The sequence below is a fragment of the Triticum urartu genome, chromosome 6A (genome assembly GCF_056163025.1).
Source record: "Triticum urartu cultivar PI428250 chromosome 6A, HENAU_Tu73, whole genome shotgun sequence".
NCBI lineage: Eukaryota > Viridiplantae > Streptophyta > Magnoliopsida > Poales > Poaceae > Triticum > Triticum urartu.
Window position 1 is genome coordinate 283,814,374 of NC_141878.1, and position 19,553 is coordinate 283,833,926.

Here is a 19,553-nt window from a genome sequence, read left to right on the forward strand (position 1 = left end):
GGCACCAGCATTCTTGAGACCAAAGGGCATGGTAACATAGCAAAAGCACCCGAATGGGGTGATAAAAGCTGTTTTTATTTCATCAGGACCATACAGTCAGATTTGATGGTACCTAGAATAAGCATCCAGAAAGGACAAATGCTCGCATCCCGTAGTCGAGTCAACAATTTGATCGGCGCGGGGCATAGGGAAATGATCTTTCGGGCAGGCCCGATTGATATGCTTGAAGTCGATGCACATGCGAAGTGAATAGTCCTTTTTGGGGACCATGACCACATTGGTGAGCCACTCAGAGTGGTATATCTCGTGGATGAACTCAGCTGCCAGAAGCTGAGTCGCCTCCTCACCAATTGCTTTCCTCCTCTCCACGATGGACCAACAGAGATGCTCTTTGACAGGTTTTGCTTTCGGGTCGACTGGCACACGGTGCTCAGCCAGTCACCTGGGTACACCTGGCATGTTAGAAGGTTCCCATGCAAAGATGTCCCAGTTGTCACGGACGAACTGGATGAGCTCTTCTTCCTATTTGTTGTCGAGTGTTGTTGAGATATGAGTCGGAGCAGCATTAGGATCGGTTGGGTGAACATGAACTTGTTTCGTTTCACTGGATGACTGAAATGGAGATTCTAAAGCGGGCTTCTTCGCACGCAGCGAATCACTCAGATCTGCGTTCTTCTGGTACTCTTGCATTTCCACTGCTGCCATCTGTTCATCGGCAATCTTTGAGCCTTTCTGGAAACATTCCTCCGCTCTCCGCCGATTACTAGTGATCGTAATCACACCTTTGGGCCCAGGCATCTTCAGCTTGAGGTATACGTAACATGGTCGAGCCATGAAGCGAGCATACGCAGGCCTGCCCAAAATAGTGTGATAAGCACTGTGAAAAATCCCCAACTTCAAATGTCAACTTTTTCTTCTGATAGTTCGAATCGCCGAAAACCACGTCATGAATGATCTGGCCGAGTGAATCAGCCTTTTCCCCAGGAATGACACTGTGGAAGTGCATATTGCTTTCACTAAGTTTGGACATCGAGATGCCCATCTCTCGGAGAGTCTCAGGATAAAGAATGTTCAAGCCACTGCCACCATCCATCAGGACCTTGGTCAATTGGGTGCCTTCGGTGACCGGGTCGACCACCAATGCTTGCCGCCATGGGGTAGCAACACGTGTCGGGTGATCTAACTGGTCAAATGTAACGGGAGTCTTTGACCACTTCAAATATGTTGGTGTTGCCGGAGCAACCATGTTCACTTCTCTGTTAATGACTTTAAATCGACTTTTACTCTCAACATCAGCTAAAATCATCAAAGTGGCATTGATGTTGGGGAAACCATCATCTTCCTCTTTGTCCTCATCCTTATCAGACTCTTTCTCTTTCTCCTTGGACTAGCCCTCTCGGAATTGCTGGATAAGGAGTCGACACTTTCGAGTGGTATGCTTGGGGTAAATCAGATTTCCCTCTTCATCCACTTTGGTGTGTATATGACGCGGCAGATCTAACATATCATTTCCTGCCGAATCCTTCACCTTTTTGGGGACCCATCGACCTTTAGGTTTTTCCTTGAATTTTCCCTGAGTCATTGCTGCGGCTTCACTAGGAGCGGCGGGTTCGGCCTTGCGCTTTTGTTTTCGACTGGAATTACCTCCTCTGGCATCTTGGGCGACTGGTTTGCTCTTGCCACTGCGAAGTCCGCCTTCTTCTTCACCGTTAGCGTACCGAGTGGCTATTTCCATCATTCGGGTCAGAGTCATATCTCCTGCCCGACCGAATTTCAGGTTCAGCTCTCAGTACTAAACGCCCTCCTTGAAGGCGCAAACTGCTTGGTGTGGCAACAAGTTTTCCACTGTGTGATGCAAAGTGGTCCACCTCTGGATATAATCTCTCAACGTCTCATTCGGCTTCTGAACACAATGCTGCAACTCTGTCAGCCCTGTAGGCCGCTTGCAAGTGCCTTCAAATGTTCTAACAAACACTCGGGCCAACTCTTCCAAGCTAAATATGTTGCCAGGAGCCAACTGATTTAACCAAGCTCTGGTTGACCCTTCCAACATCAAAGGAAGGTGCTTCATGGCTACCTCATCATTACCGCCGCCAATCTGCACAGCCACTTGGTAATTGTAGCGACCCGACCCGGATGGGTCAAGTCTCTGTGCTTAAGTGTCATCCCTGGATCGGTATGCTGACACACACAGTACTCGAGGATTTATAACAGAGGTAAATCACATGTAAAAGTAACATAAATACTATTACCTCAAATCCAAAATAGCGGAAGTAACAAGGTTGTGGGTTCCCATCAACACCAACGGCAAAGTTGAGTGTAGAAATCGTAACCCTAACGTATCACTTACTCGTCGTAAGATAATCCTGCAACATGAGACGTTGCAGCCACAGAGGGTCAGTACATTGAATGTACTGGCAAATTCACACCATAGAGAATGATGAATAAAGACTATCACTACATGCATATTTGGCTGGTGGAAAAGCTCTATGGTTATAAGGTTTTTGCGTAAAGCCAATTTTTCCCTACTGCAAAGGAATAAATTTTATTTAACTATCATGGTGGTTGTTGAACATTGAGAATGGTTGACAGCATTCTCAATCCCAATTAGAAGTAATCATTAACAAAACCCAACAAATTATTTAAGTAACATGATGAGATCAACAGGATAATCCAAGAACTAGATACTCAAGATGTCCATAACCGGGGACACGGCTAATCGTGATTAGTTTATACACTCTGCAGAGGTTTGCGCACTTTTCCCCACAAGACTCGATCGCCTCCGTTGGATTTCTCGCACTACATGGTGTTTGAGAAACGGATGACCGAGACACAGTCTTTCAGAAGCGCTAGCACCTTACGATGGATAGACCGGTACACCTACTTTCCCCTACATCTGCTAGTCTACCCTGTAAGAGTTCGCACGACTTAATCAACTATGCCAGAGCCCATAATGGCTTGTGGCTGCACACGGAAGTTTCTAGTTTGAAAAATCTCATGATCCCTTTGAGCCTGGGTGGCGGTCCAAAAGAAAACAGGCAAGTCCTGGATTACCCAGGTGCCTAGACAGGCAATCCTAGAATAACCAGGTGCCTCAATCCACCCAGATGTGTGTTTAAGTTGCCACCTTAAGTAAATCATTAATTAACAATCTCACATCTGTCATGGATACTCTCAAAACCAATCAACGTCTACTAGCATAGCATGGCATAATAAGCAAACGTAGAAGTAACTCCCAAAGGTTTGATAATAAACAGGTAATAGGTACTACCTCATCTACTTCCCATCCCACAGTTTAATTAGATCCTAATCATGCAATGTGTGAAGATTGATCTAATGCAATAAAACTGGGTAGTAGAAAAGGTATGATCAAAGTGTGAACTTGCCTGCAATGTTGACGAAGATGATTCGCACTCAAAACTCTTGATAGTTCTACTCATCACACTCCGGTCAATCTATCGTAAGCAAGCAATAGTAACCATACATAAGCAATCACTCAAAAGATCAGAAAGAACGAAGAAGACGATTCGGAAACATCAAAACCAAGCAAATAACTCTTGCAACATAAAACAATTTCTAACAGTACCAAAATTATGTGAATTTGGCCTTATTAGAATGTTTAGGTCAAGAGCTTCGATTTGCAAAAAGAATCAACTCAAACGGAGCTACGAAACTCAAGTTATGATCAAACAAAGTTTGAATTCAAATCTGATCTAATTCAAATTTTAAACTTTTCAAAAACATGTTTGGATTGGATTACTAGATAGAGGAGATCGTAACGAAGAAGTCGGCGTTGGTTTCGTTGGATTTGGACTAACGAGTAAAAAGTTACGGCGTTTCGAAGATCAGGGGCTATTCTGCAAATAAGTTATTCACAAATGGGTCCCTGGCCGAAATAACAGAAAAAGAAAAAAAACTAAAAGGCGAACGTTCGCTTATATGGTCTAAACAGTGGACGTTCGCTGTTTACTAAAACCTAAAAAAAAACAGATCTAGTCTAGGGCTTTTTTTAAACCGATCTTAAAATAAAACCGGATCGGACCGGGTTCGGGTTTATACCGGTTCGTAGTGGTGTGGTGGTTTTCGAGAGAAAACCGGCGGTGGCGAGGTTAAACTCCGGCGAGGCGGGACAGCGGCGTGCCCCGGCGAGGCGGCGCGCGGGCAAGGCGAGCGGCGGCGACGAAGCAGGGAGGCGGAGCGGCGGCGGCGGCGGCAAAATGCGGCGGGAGGGGCGGCGGCTCCGGTGAGATGCGGCAGCGGCGCGGCGGACGAGGGAAGTGCGGCGGCGGCGCGAGGAGAGAGCGGGCGGCGGCGGCGCGCTATTTATAGGAGGCGGGGCCTCGGGTGCGTGGAGGAGGGGGCAAGGGGGGAGGAGGTCGGGCAGAGTACGGCGGCGGCGGCGGTCGGTGTGATCGGGCGGGACTCCGCCCGGGGTCGGTGGCGATGGCGCGCTGGGCTGGGCCGCGGCTTGTTGGGCCGGCCCAGTCCGGCGGAGGGAAACTCTTTTTTTTTATAAACCTTTTTTTCAGAGAACTAAAATAATAAAAACAAAATAACTAAAAATATTATATAGGCATATAATATATCAAAATTTTCAGAAAAAGATTCTCTACGACTTGAACATTTTTAATATGCCAAATAAAATCCACACAAATTCAGATAAATCAAAGAGTGCTACTGGTCTAATAGAATCCAACAAAAATCATTTTAAAAATTCCAAAATGATTTCAAATAAATTTTTCTCCAATTTTCTATTGTATGGAATCATGTTACCCTAATTTCCATATATTTTATTTTTGGAGAAAAATAATTTGAATAAAACTCAAATAACTCTTGAAAATAAATTCAAAAGAACTTTGAATTTAATTCTTTGAAACTCCCAACTCATATTTCATATAATTTGAAGAAGTCCTTTTATCTTCTCTCATGAAAATCATTGAGCTGCATGAAGTTTATGAATTGAAATATTTCCAAATGAAATCCAATTATTTTCAAATACCCTTTCATTTAATTTAAATGGAAGAAGTCATATCATCTTCGCTCAAGGGTTTTGTATTTGAAAAGAATTTGAATTCATGGAGATCAGAAAGCAAATATGAAAGTTTGGGAAAGTCCTTTTATTCCCTCTCATTTAACTTTCAAAAGTTTCGAATTCACTCACTTTCAGACAATCAATCAAACAATCAATAAAATCTATCTATTTATTATAACATTCCAAAATTTAGAATTTTGGGATGTTACAAACCTACCACCCTTAAAATGAATCTCGTCCTCGAGATTCGGAGAGGCTAGCAAGAAAAGGTTAGGGTTTGGGGGTCTCCTCAAATTCCATCAATCATCACCGGGGTCTGGGGTGCTACCACCCTTAGAAGCATGGTTACGGTTCTATCAAAACTCATATACTCCATCCTTATTCTTGACAGTGTCGGTCTTCTTAGATCTTCAGAATAATTCCTTATCCGGGCTCTTCCGGTAGTGGCATAACCTTACCACAATTTTTCTATCCTTTCATCTTGGTAAGGTTCTTCTGAGATTGGGCCTTCTTAGCTGACGGGTCTGGCGCCAAAACTAAACAACTATCGATATCTCATGGTGGTCAACAATTTTTGGTTTCTCCTGCAGGAAATGGGTCTGGGTGATCCTCACCGTATAACCTACGGTTGGCAAAGCTGCCTTGTACAAGGGAAAAATACCTATACCATTCTAAGGTTTAAACAAGGTTTTGATCGTCGTCTCTCCACTATAGGTAAGTCACTCAGATTTACCATCCCATATAGCAAGGCGAATAATAAGAGTAAGTCGGTATGGTGATCAATCCATCCCGCACCCAAATCATTTCCTTGTATATGCTTTAGCGAATCTCGCATTGTAACACTCGGTCATCCTCACAAGCATTGCAGAATTTCTCTCGTCGACGAACCAAGTTCGGAATAATCCATTGATTCTGCAAGGCAGACAAACATCTATCGTTCCTTCACAACTCCCAGGTTTTGCGTAAACTCCTATAAAATCGTCTGTCGACAAAGGTATATCCACTTCCAGGGTTTTTCCTTCAGCAAGAATGTGCTTCCTTCTTGGCAGGTCCTGAGGCCTGTGGGTTATGGCACACCTCATCACTTGTAGTCCTTGAACTTATCATCGGGCAACTTATCGTTATTCCAACATCCAACTTCCAGCTTCCTAGCATACTTAGAATCCATCCAATTGTATTGTCTTCTTCCTTCTATTGGCACCAAACTAGGACATGATTACTCAGACACATCATGGAGTTTCCATTGATCGATATTTCCGACATCATACCTCCTTTATATCCAATAGTAATTTATCTCTTCATCCTCGTGGGATATCCCTCATACCGAGATAAAAACTTATACTTATGAAGTCCATATTCCACTTCGTGGAACATCATTATCCTTTCCGCGATCAAGCGTCCTTACACGGGAATATTGGCCATTTCTGCATGGCACTTCTTCAACTGGGAACCGTGAAACACATCCTGAACTCCTGACAGTCCTTCGGGTAACTCCAACTTGTAGGCCACTTCTCTCATACGCTCCAAAACTCGGTATGGTCCTACAAATCTCGGGGCTAACTTTACCTTAACTCCAATTCGTTTAACTCCTCGCAAAGGGAACACATGAAGACATGCTCTGTCTCCAATTTCATAGACTACCTCCTTGAGTTTTTGAGTCTACATAACTCTTCTGCCTGGACTGAGCTACCTTCAGTCTATCTCGACTCAACTTAACATTCTCTTCTGACTCCTTGATCACATTTGGTCCAAACAACTAACGGTCTCCAACTTCATCCCACATACTCTTGGGGCATCACACATATCGAGACAAAACTCGTATTCATTTTTGTCCGAAATCCACTCAGTGGAGTATCCTTATCTTTTCCAGGGGTCAACGGTTCTTATAGGGTACTACCACCCTTAAAATGCACAAATCTTCCCTAGACCATATTTCTCATATCCTCAGAAATGATCAAAATCTTTCTTCATAGAGTAACAACTCATAAAATCCATATTAGTACCAACGATGTTAACTTTATTCACTCGCAATTGATTACAATCTCCCGCTTTTCCATTACATGTCTCAACTCAACACCTCGATATAAAATAAAATGTTCTCACTTCTACTACTCCATTTCTTTTGTTGCAAACTCAACTATCTAGCACAAGTTTCCTTCTCCTTGGGGCATTCTCTAGCAAAGTGCCCTGCTCCTTTACAACTAAAACATATTACTTCTGACAAGTATCGAGGTTTCCTTTTTGGGCAATTGTTGAGGTAGTGCCCTGACTCCTTGCACCTATAACAGGTGATATGACTCAGGTCCTTCCTGGAATCCAATCTGCTTCTCTTCCTGGACCTTTCCATGCCAATCATGGCTTCTATTTCCTGTGGGTCATATTCTACTTCCTCTGTCGGGAATTCTACTAGATCCCCATTCATGCAATTCTAGGAGATGTGACCTTCTTCTCCACATGAATAGCATGACTTGGTGTAGGGTTTAATTGGTTCTTCTTTGGGCGTGTCCTCCACCTCTTCCTTCATCACAGGTTCTTCTGAAATTTCCATGAGGGCTCCTTTCATTACTTCTTTCTTATGTTGGATGGTTCGTTGTACCATGGGGTAAATGTGACACTGAGCAGGATAGTGGGTAGTCCCTTCACACAAGAAACAAGTAATCTACCTAATTGGGCATTCTTCAATTGGGTGACTTCCTTCACAATTAGGGCATTTATCCTTGTGTTCTTTATGGGTGTGTCCTATTTCTCCACAAATCTTGCATGCACAAGGTTTCTTCATATCCTTTCCATAAGGCTTCAACTTCTGGGACACAAATTGAGATCTCTGCAGAGTCAACTTAAATTCTTCCCAAGTGGTTACTCTTTGCCATCCATTGATGGTTTGTTACATCCTCCACCAAGTAGCAGCACCTCTTTCAAAGCACTGAAGAGCATGCTGGGTCATATCATGTCCAACTATAGGGTTATTCTACATGTGATCTTCCATGTTCTAAATCCATCGGTCTGTCTCCAACTGACTCATCGGTCCAGAAAATACAAGCTCATCTCCATTCATCCTCTATTGGGTCCATGTGGGTTTGGGGTAAGATAAGAGAGATAGAGAGGGATGCACACAATACAAACAAAAGTTTTGAAAAGACAGATTTTTGTTGTGGCTGTCGAAAAACATCAAACAAATGACAACTCACAAACGTCGCATCTAACTTAGGTATATAACAGGGGTTTGGTCTTCTAAGGTCAATAAATCTTCAACGTCTCCAAACTCTTCAAGCCTTGTTCATGCCTCCAATGGCTTCTTCCGATCATGCTTGTCTTTCTCAAGTTCTTTTGCCAGATCAATCTCTGTTGACGTGAAATCTCTCGTGACATCCTTTAATATTCCGGAGTTGCATTTCAAACTTCTGGTTTCAACATCCTTCACATGAACCATGGTAATACTGTCCTTCGGTTCTTGACAATTCTCCGGTATCTCGAGGTTGTAGCTCCTCCAGCTTGGCTACTCTCATCTTCAGGATCCTGAGTTCCTCATGAAATACTTCCTTGTCTAATACGACTTCCTGGAGCTCCATTTTAAACTTCTTGATGTACTACTCCAGATCCTGGTGATACACCGGCTAGGGCTAAAACTTCATCTTATGATAGGTGCTCCATCAGCCTTCTTCCATCAAATCCATTCTGATGAAATGCATCCTTAACTCAGCACGGTGACAATAGCATCAGCGGTGATGACATCACGGATAACCGTGTTTCTGCCCTTGTCATTGCCATGAGCTATCTTCCATAATTGATATCCCCTGCCTTAGGGTTTTCTTGACAAAACTTTGAGGTTTTTAACTCTCCATGCTTGGTCTTTCTCTGATACACCTTGATCTTGGGTATTGACAACTTCCATAGTGTGCCAAGTTCCATAAGGGTAGCCTTCCTAGGTCATATAAATCTGGGAATTCTTCAGAGCCTTCAAATTCTACTTGTCTTCGGCCTTCAACCGTTTTAGTTTCCATTATTTAGATGCACGGAAAATACTCTTCATTCCGAAGTGGTCTTAGTTGTCCGATATCTTGTACTTCTTGGAGCGGTCTCATCAGTCGAATCTTCGTGTGGTCAAAAGGGGAAAGGGGTATAGTCTCACTAAAAGGGAATATCTGAATAAGCTCAGAAGAGAAGAGAGGTAAAAGATCTTTTTGAAAGGGAAAGTTGTAGAGAAAAATCTTTGCTATGGGCTTGCCAGTTTCTAGGGTCACGTCCTACAGTCAACATGTGCTCTGATACCATCTTGTAGCGACCCGACCCGGATGGGTCAAGTCTCTGTGCTTAAGTGTCATCCCTGGATCGGTATGATGACACACACAGTACTCGAGGATTTATAACAGAGGTAAATCAAATGTAAAAGTAACGTAAATACTATTACCTCAAATCCAAAATAGCGAAAGTAACAAGGTTGTGGATTCCCATCAACACCAACGGCAAAGTTGAGTGTAGAAATCGTAACCCTAACGTATCACTTACTCGTCGTAAGATAATCCTGCAACATGAGACGTTGCAGCCACAGAGGGTCAGTACATTGAATGTACTGGCAAATTCACACCATAGAGAATGATGAATAAAGACTATCACTACATGCATATTTGGCTGGTGGAAAAGCTCTATGGTTATAAGGTTTTTGCGTAAAGCCAATTTTTCCCTACTGCAAAGGAATAAATTTTATTTAACTATCATGGTGGTTGTTGAACATTGAGAATGGTTGACAGCATTCTCAATCCCAATTAGAAGTAATCATTAACAAAACCCAACAAATTATTTAAGTAACGTGATGAGATCAACAGGATAATCCAAGAACTAGATACTCAAGATGTCCATAACCGGGGACACGACTAATCATGATTAGTTTATACACTCTGCAGAGGTTTGCGCACTTTTCCCCACAAGACTCGATCGCCTCCGTTGGATTTCTCGCACTACATGGTGTTTGAGAAACGGATGACCGAGACACAGTCTTTCAGAAGCGCTAGCACCTTACGATGGATAGACCGGTACACCTACTTTCCCCTACATCTGCTAGTCTACCCTGTAAGAGTTCGCACGACTTAATCAACTATGCCAGAGCCCATAATGGCTTGTGGCTGCACACGGAAGTTTCTAGTTTGAAAAATCTCATGATCCCTTTGAGCCTGGGTGGCGGTCCAAAAGAAAACAGGCAAGTCCTGGATTACCCAGGTGCCTAGACAGGCAATCCTAGAATAACCAGGTGCCTCAATCCACCCAGATGTGTGTTTAAGTTGCCACCTTAAGTAAATCATTAATTAACAATCTCACATCTGTCATGGATACTCTCAAAACCAATCAATGTCTACTAGCATAGCATGGCATAATAAGCAAACGTAGAAGTAACTCCCAAAGGTTTGATAATAAACAGGTAATAGGTACTACCTCATCTACTTCCCATCCCACAGTTTAATTAGATCCTAATCATGCAATGTGTGAAGATTGATCTAATGCAATAAAACTGGGTAGTAGAAAAGGTATGATCAAAGTGTGAACTTGCCTGCAATGTTGACGAAGATGATTCGCACTCAAAACTCTTGATAGTTCTACTCATCACACTCCGGTCAATCTATCGTAAGCAAGCAATAGTAACCATACATAAGCAATCACTCAAAAGATCAGAAAGAACGAAGAAGACGATTCGGAAACATCAAAACCAAGCAAATAACTCTTGCAACATAAAACAATTTCTAACAGTACCAAAATTATGTGAATTTGGCCTTATTAGAATGTTTAGGTCAAGAGCTTCGATTTGCAAAAAGAATCAACTCAAACGGAGCTACGAAACTCAAGTTATGATCAAACGAAGTTTGAATTCAAATCTGATCTAATTCAAATTTTAAACTTTTCAAAAACATGTTTGGATTGGATTACTGGATAGAGGAGATCGTAACGAAGAAGTGGGCGTTGGTTTCGTTGGATTTGGACTAACAAGTAAACAGTTACGGCGTTTTGAAGATCAGGGGCTATTCTGCAAATATGTTATTCACAAACGGGTCCCTGGCCGAAATAACAGAAAAAGAAAAAAAAACTAAAAGGTGAACGTTCGCTTATACGGTCTAAACAGTGGACGTTCGCTGTTTACTAAAACCTAAAAAAACAGATCTAGTCTAGGGTTTTTTTTAAACCGATCTTAAAATAAAACCGGATCGGACCAGGTTTGGGTTTATACCGGTTCGCAGTGGTGTGGTGGTTTTCGAGAGAAAACCGGCGGCGGCGAGGTTGAACTCCGGCGAGGCGGGACAACGGCGTGCCCCGGCGAGGCGGCGCGCGGGCAAGGCGAGCGGCGGCTCTGCGGCGGCGGCGAAGCAGGGAGGCAGAGCGGCGGAGCTGCGGCGGTGGCGGTGAGATGCGGCGGGAGGGGCGGCAGCTCCGGTGAGATGCAGCAGCGGCGCGGCGGACAAGGGAAGTGCGGCGGCGGCGCGGGGAGAGAGCGGGCGGCGGCGGCGCGCTATTTATAGGAGGCGGGGCCTTGGGTGCGTGGAGGAGGGGGCAAGGGGGGAGGAGGTCGGGCAGAGTACGGCGGCGGCGGCGGTCGGTGTGATCTGGCGGGACTCCGCCCGGGGTCGGTGGCGATGGCGCACTGGGCTGGGCCGCGGCTTGTTGGGTCGGCCCAGTTCGGCGGAGGGAAACTCTTTTTTTTATAAACCTTTTTTTTCAGAGAACTAAAATAATAAAAACAAAATAACCAAAAATATTATATAGGCATATAATATATCAAACTTTTCAGAAAAAGATTCTCTACGACTTGAACATTTTTAATATGCCAAATAAAATCCACACAATTTCAGATAAATCAAAGAGTGCTACTGGTCTAATAGAATCCAACAAAAATCATTTTAAAAATTCCAAAATGATTTCAAATAAATTTTTCTCCAATTTTCTATTGTATGGAATCATGTTACCCTAATTTCCATATATTTTATTTTTGGAGAAAAATAATTTGAATAAAACTCAAATAACTCCAATTGAAAATAAATTCAAAATAACTTTGAATTTAATTCTTTGAAACTCCCAACTCATATTTCATATAATTTGAATAAGTCCTTTTATCTTCTCTCATGAAAATCATTGAGCTGCATGAAGTTTATGAATTGAAATATTTCCAAATGAAATCCAATTATTTTCAAATACCCTTTCATTTAATTTAAATGGAAGAAGTCATATCATCTTCGCTCAAGGGTTTTGTATTTGAAAAGAATTTGAATTCATGGAGATCAGAAAGCAAATATGAAAGTTTGGGAAAGTCCTTTTATTCCCTCTCATTTAACTTTCAAAAGTTTCGAATTCACTCACTTTCAGACAATCAATCAAACAATCAATCAAATCTATCTATTTATTATAACATTCCAAAATTTACAATTTTGGGATGTTACAGTAATCCTCTAGCCAAGTGTTAGGTTGGGATTCACCGGTAAACTTACTTACCCCAGTCGCCAATCTAAAGTTGGGAGGGATTTCTGCGGCTTTGATGGCACTGCTGAAACACTCAAGTCCTGATACATGCACTCGACTGCTCGTTGGTCGATCTCTGTCTTGTCCTTCCCTATGTGCTCTATTCCGGTCGACCAATCCTTGTACCAAAATTGATCTTGCATCAAACCCAGGTTCTTTGGGGTCGACTGGATGTCTTTGCTCGTCACCATACGGATGTCTATCATCGGGTCGCCGGGGTGCATACGACCCGCCCCTCGGAGGGGGCGTGGACACTCGACGACGGCCCCCATGGCCGAACCATTGATCATTTTGCTCGTAATTCCGACCCATGTACTGCTCTTGACGGTGTTCTCGGCCCTCACGCCGCGGAGGCGATCTTGGGCTGTGAGCCGAGTGGATAGTGTCCGCAACCACAGATCTGCTAGGTATCCTGTTGCGCGACTGGGAAACTGTTGTGTTCTGCTCTCCCGCTGCACAGAGCAGCGCTCGAATCTGCATCAAACCTTTTCCAGCCTATGACTGGAATGGCTAGATTGACTCTGCTATGCGGGCTGCAGCAGTAAGATTCTGAATTAGGGTACGGTATATCTGAAGCTCGGGTGGAAACAATTGTCGCTGTCGTCGACTGGATTCTGGGACCAACCATCGAGCGCGATCGTCGAGTGAACGCTGGAGATTCTCTAGTCGCGTGCGCTCAGCCAAAGTGCCCAGGCGCGCAGTCTCCAAGGCCCGAGCCTTGGGGGTTTCCCTAACGATGGGAGTGTGGAGTGCCTCTGTATTGCGACGATGCAGCTCCTCTCGCTGCTGCGAAGTAAGGGCTTGAGGACGATATTCCTCGTGAACATGTGACGGATCACTGCCGCCATCGCCGCCGTCGCCGTGCTGGAAACCAGGTGGGCTGCGCGGTGTGTCGACCATCAGGACTTCTGTCGCAGGGTCGCTGCTGTCACACTCGGACACGGTCTCAACGGAGCCAGTTGAACAGCCCGTAGAGAGATTCGCCGGGCTCGATTGCCGTGACTTGAGGGGTGGCCGACCGGCGAGCCACCGCATGCTTGATCCACCGCTAAAGCCGCGATCGACCGGATCGCTTGCGGCGTCGAGCAGCGAAGATTGAAGACGTTGCGGCACCGACCGATACTGGGTCGACGGTGTGACAGCCTGGATTTTTGCCTTCTCTCTTTTTTCAGACTTGTCTTCTCTCTTTTTTCGGACGTGGTTTTTGCCCTGACTTGATTTGGGTTTTGGATCATTTCAAATGGACTTGTCACTTGGGCATATCCTTGGCTTTCACCCAAGTGACCTATCTACCTTATTCCTCTAATAAATCCACAAAACAATCAAGTGAATATTTTTAATAAAAGAAAAATATTCATTTTTCTCTCTGAAATTCAATTCGGAAACTTTTGCTCCAAAGCAACCCCCATTTTTCTTGCCTAGAAAAATCTGAAATAATTCCTGAATATTCTTAGAACCTTGGCACACCTTCCCATGCAAAAATATTGCATCACTTTTTGTAATATTTTTGCTGTAAAAAATCATTTCTCTTCTGGCCCAAAATTCCAGTTTGTACAGCAAGTACATTTTTCCTTGAGCTTTTGGCCTTGATCTTTCTTGAGCTTAAACACCCTCCTAAGAAACCCTAAACCCCAGGAGATCAGCCCTAATGGCCTTCTAGAAGGTGGCCAAACTTGGCGACCAAGTTTCTGGTCAAAACCTTGCCAGCTTAGTAGAGTCAAGTCTGGTCGGCCTGGGCATGAGCTATCACCTCTCTTAGACTAAACACTGCATGGAAAAACGCGTAGACAAGGTTTGGCCGAGCCTGGGCGTCGTTTTGACCATGCCAGCTTGGTGACCGCGCGAGGACATGGCGCCTGGCAACGTCTCGAAGCGCTCTGGCTGGCGTTTTCCCCTTTGTTCCGCGCGTGCTCGTTCCAGCGCTCGCTGATGCCTGCCGCACCACGCCACCGGCCCCGACCCATCACCCTTGACCGCTCCGTGGCGCTCGCCGACGCCGGAGCCGCCGCAGCAAGCATGGGCATGTCGTGGCCAAAATGCCAGAGTGCGCGCGTGCGCTTGTCCGCTTCCTCCACCGCTTCCTATGCTCGTCCGCGAGCGTGGGCAAGCTCCTGCGTTGATGCTGAGTGTTTGCCCCCTCGCCTTGGAGCTTCTCGTCATCGTTCGCTGCGTGTCTAGAGAGCTCCGGTGGCGACACGTCCCCCCTTGCTCCGGCTATATATAGCGACCCCGCCTTGAATCCTAGCGAAGCACCATTCCACACCATCTCCACAAACACGTAGACGAGCAGCAACTTGGTCAGGCAGGCCTCTGGCCGTCGCCCTGACCAGAGGACTCCGGCGATCCCCGCAGTCCAGCCGCCGCTCTCAGGTGCCTCTCTGTAACGCCCCGGACACACCCGCCGGTGGTCGTTACTCCTGGCGGGATCTAGACTGGCCCCACAGATCAATACTAGTCTTTTCTGCGCACTTTGTCCTCACTCATGCACACCCGGGAGCAACTTCCCGGTCGGTCACCCATCCTAACACTACTCCAAGCTGAGCACGCTTAACTTTGGAGTTCTGTCCGAATGGGCTCCCGGAAAAGAAGGAATTCCTTATTGATATGAGTAGTCTATCATCCCTAATAAGCCAGGTTATCACATACACCCCCACTCAGAGGAACCGACGTCCTCGTCGGGCCACAGGAACGTTCCCTCTTGGCACATACGTCTGTGCATCCAGTCCGGTACATGTGCCATGCCGGGTGCCACGACGGGTCACAAACGTCATGAACAACATGACCGCGCACCTGTCCGCAACCATCCGTGTAACCGCGAGGGTCGGCTCTGATACCAAACTTGTAACGCCCCGGACACACCCGCCGGTGGTCGTTACTCCTGGCGGGATCTAGACTGGCCCCACAGATCAATACTAGTCTTTTCTGTGCACTTTGTCCTCACTCATGCGCACCCGGGAGCAACTTCCCAGTCGGTCACCCATCCTAACACTACTCCAAGCTGAGCACGCTTAACTTTGGAGTTCTGTCCGAATGGGCTCCCGGAAAAGAAGGAATTCCTTATTGATATGAGTAGTCTATCATCCCTAATAAGCCAGGTTATCACATATGGTATCAGAGCCAGGTTATTTACTTGCTCTAATACCAACTTGTAACGCCCTCGATGCGGCTATAGCTCCCACGTGTCGAGGCACGACTTAGAGACATAACCGCATTGAAAGCAATGTCGCAAGTCAGGCAACCATTACAACATCCCATGTAATATGTAATAAAAGGGGGAGATACATAGTTGGCTTACACTCGCCACGTCACATCAGAGTACATAAATAACACCCATCAAACAATCACTCATGGCCCGACTACGGCGCCAAAATAGAAAAGAACCCAACATGCGACAAGGCCCTGAATCAAACCCCAACTAGGCACCACTACTGATCATCGGGAAAGGAAACATAATAACGCTGAGAGTCCTCGTCGAACTCCCACTTGAGCTCGTACTCGTCACCAGGAGCGGAATCACCTGGACCTGCATCTGGAATTATAGTATCTGTGAGCCACAGGGACTCAGCAATCTCGCACCCTCGCGATCAAGACTATTTAAGCTTATAGGAAGGGTAAGGCAAGTATAAGTGGAGCTGCAGCAAGCAGCTAGCATATGTGGTGGCTATCTTATTCGCAAAAGAGAGCGAGAAGAGGAGGCAAAGCACGAGCGAGAATCTAGAAGGACAACCTGCGCAAGCATAACTCCAACACCGTGTCCACTTCCCGGACTCCGCCGAGAAGAGGCCATCACGGCAACACACTCAGTTGATTCATTTTAATTAATTAAGGTTTAAGTTATCTACAACCGGACATTAACAAATTCCCATCTGCCCATAACCGCGGGCACGGCTTTCGAAAGTTCAATCCCTGCAGGGGAGTCCCAACTTAGCCCATGACAAGCTCTCACGGTCAACGAAGGAAAAGACCTCCACCCGAGACACACCGATCAGACTCGGTAACCCGGTACAACAAGACAATTCGACAGGTTAAAACAAGACCAGCAGCACCGCCCGAATGTGCCGACAAATCCCGATAGGAGCTGCACATATCTCTTTCTCAGGGCACACTCAGATTGTCTAAACTTCCGGTAGGCCAGCCCAGAGTTGCCCCTGGTAGCCACCGGCGGCTAACGGTTTGGAAAGAAAAGGCTAGGTGGCAAATGGTAAAACCAAGGTTGGGCATTGCTGGAAAAGCTTTAATCAAGGCGAGCTATCAAGGGGTTCCCATTATAACCCAACCGCGTAAGGAACGCAAAATCCGGGAACATAACACCGATATGACGGAAAACTAGGGCGGCAAGAGTGGAACAAAACACTAGGCGAGAGGCCGAGCCTTCCACCCTTTACCAAGTGTATAGATGCATTAAGATAACATAGCAATATAACGATATCCCAACAAGTATATAAAAGATGTTCCAACAAGGAACGGCCTCCAAACTTCACCTGCAACTAGCAACGCTATAAGAGGGGCTGAGCAAAGCGGTAACACAGCCAATCAACGGTTTGCTAGGACATGGTGGGTTAGAGGTTCAACATGGAAATTGGGAGGCTGACAAGCAAATGGTAGGCATCGTAGCATTGGCATAGCAAGAGCGAGCAAACTAGCATAGCAAAGATAGTAGTGATTTCGAGGGTATGATCATCTTGCCTGCACAGTTGTCAGAGTTGACTGGATCCTCACAAGAAAACTCAACGGGCTCCTCGGTAGCGAACTCGTCTCCCGGCTCTACCCAACAAGACAAACAAGCAACAAGGATACAATCAACCACGTGCAAGACCAAGCAATATGATGAAATGATGATATGCTATATGGACTGCGATGCGGGATGCAAAATGCAAGATATGACAGGAAATGCATGAACCTGGCCCCAACTTGGAAAACCAAGTGTGCCACTGGATATAGGGGATGAAATCGCTTGAAAACGATATAAAGATCATTGGAATCGGAGTTACGGTTTGGAAATGGCAAGCGTTTTAAGATATGACACCGGTCTGCGATTTACAGCAAGTAGGCATCTAAACGCAACGAAATGAACATGCTACAACCACAAAACAAGACAAAAAAATACATGGCAGGGATGCACACAAGATGCTTAACAAAAGACTAGCACTGAGCCACGGACAATTCATCCATTATGAGGTTCAAACAAGCATGGCAAAAACGCAAATGCAAAACAGATTGCAGACTTAGTGAAATTAACACTAGTCTGAAATTTCAGATCACGAAGCCCTCTTCGGAGCAGCAAAACAACATGATACATGACCCGAACATGACAAGTAAGAATATAGCATGGAGCTACTCAACAAGCTTAACAAAAGTCCCAAAGTGACCTGGGGCCAAAAGGGTTCACAAAACATATTAACGGGCACACGAACATAGCTAAAACACAATCAGTTTTCAGACTTAGTGAAAACTGAGACATGCTGAAATATAACTCACGAAGGCATGTAAACGAGCTCGATGCACTCACCACAGTGCAAGTCATGGCAAGGAAATCATACATCCATTAAGAAGGCACAAAATACAAGCTATAAATGGCAAGAACAATGGCATAGCATGCACGGATCAACTACAATAGCATCGGCAAAATCGCAAACGAGTTGACAATCTGCCCAGATTCACCACGAAGCAAAACTAGAGCTCGATTGACTCAAGCTATGGTGCTCCATAATTTCAAACAAAGACATGGATGGATATACTATAACATGATTAACAAAACTCCTTTACTGATCATCCTTGAAAGAGGCACGGATCACTAGGAAACAAGCTGAACATATGGCATCATGAACTAAAATATCCCAGACTTAGTGAAAACAACTAAGTCCCTGAAAACAGATTTACCGGGTGCCTCTCTTTGCAAGCTTGCAAAAGTCACCACACACATCCTAAAAATGCATGGGTTGCACCTCTGAAAAGAAGACAAAATGCTTAATAAAACATATGAAGGACTCACAGGCATAGCATGCACACAATAATCATGTCAAAAATGACAAAAGTCTAAGATGAACTAGCAGATCTGACAATTAACTCACGAAGCCTCTTTCTAACAGCATTTTGGGCATCAATATGAGCTCAAATGAAAATGATGCAATGGAATGAATTGATGTACTCGTCGAGACGAAGATTTTGATATATAATATGTCTAAACCGGAGCTACGGATGCAAAGTAACGGGTGGTCAAAGTAGGCATAAAAAATTAACGGAGAGGGCAAAAGTCAACCCCGATCTAGGGTTACTGTAGCAGTGGATCAGATCTGAGCGCGACACTGTTCATCGGGCGCGACTCCCGAGGTTCGTCAGCGTCGAGGTCGGTTCGCCGGTGATGGAGAAGAGGCCGGGGTGGGCCGGCCGGCGTGGAGGCGGCGGGGCGTGGCCGCGGCCGCCAGAGTCGGCGAGGGGCGGTGGCGGCTGGGCGGCGCCGGCCCGGGGCGGCGCGGAGGCGGCGTAGGGCGGCCGGGCCCTGAGGTAAGGCGAGGCGGCGCCGGCAGCGGGCGCGCGCGGCGGCTCCGGGCTCCTGCGGCGGCCGGACGCGAAGGGGAGGGCGGCGGCTTGGCAGATGGCGGCGGGGCGGAAGACTGGGCCGCGGGGGCCCGCGTTGGGCTCGGCGGGCCTCGCGGCGGCGGCGGCGAAGCGGTCCCGCGAGGGACACGTGGCGGGCGTGGAGTGGACGAGAGGCGGCGGCGGATGTGTCTGGCTAGGCCCCGGACATGTCCGTCGGCGCGGATCTGTTTTTTTTAGACTAGGGTTTGGACGGGGAAGAAGATCCGAATTTGGAGGGGGCTATTTATAGGCATAAGTGGAGCTAGGAGAGTCCAAATGAGGTGCGGTTTTTGGCCATGCGATCGTGATCGAACGCTCTAGGACATGGAGCAGAGTTTGGTGGGTTTTGGGCCAAATTGGAGGGGTGTTGGGCTGCAACACACACGAGGCCTTTTCGGTCCCTCGGTTAACCGTTGGAGTATCAAACGAAGTCCAAATGATACGA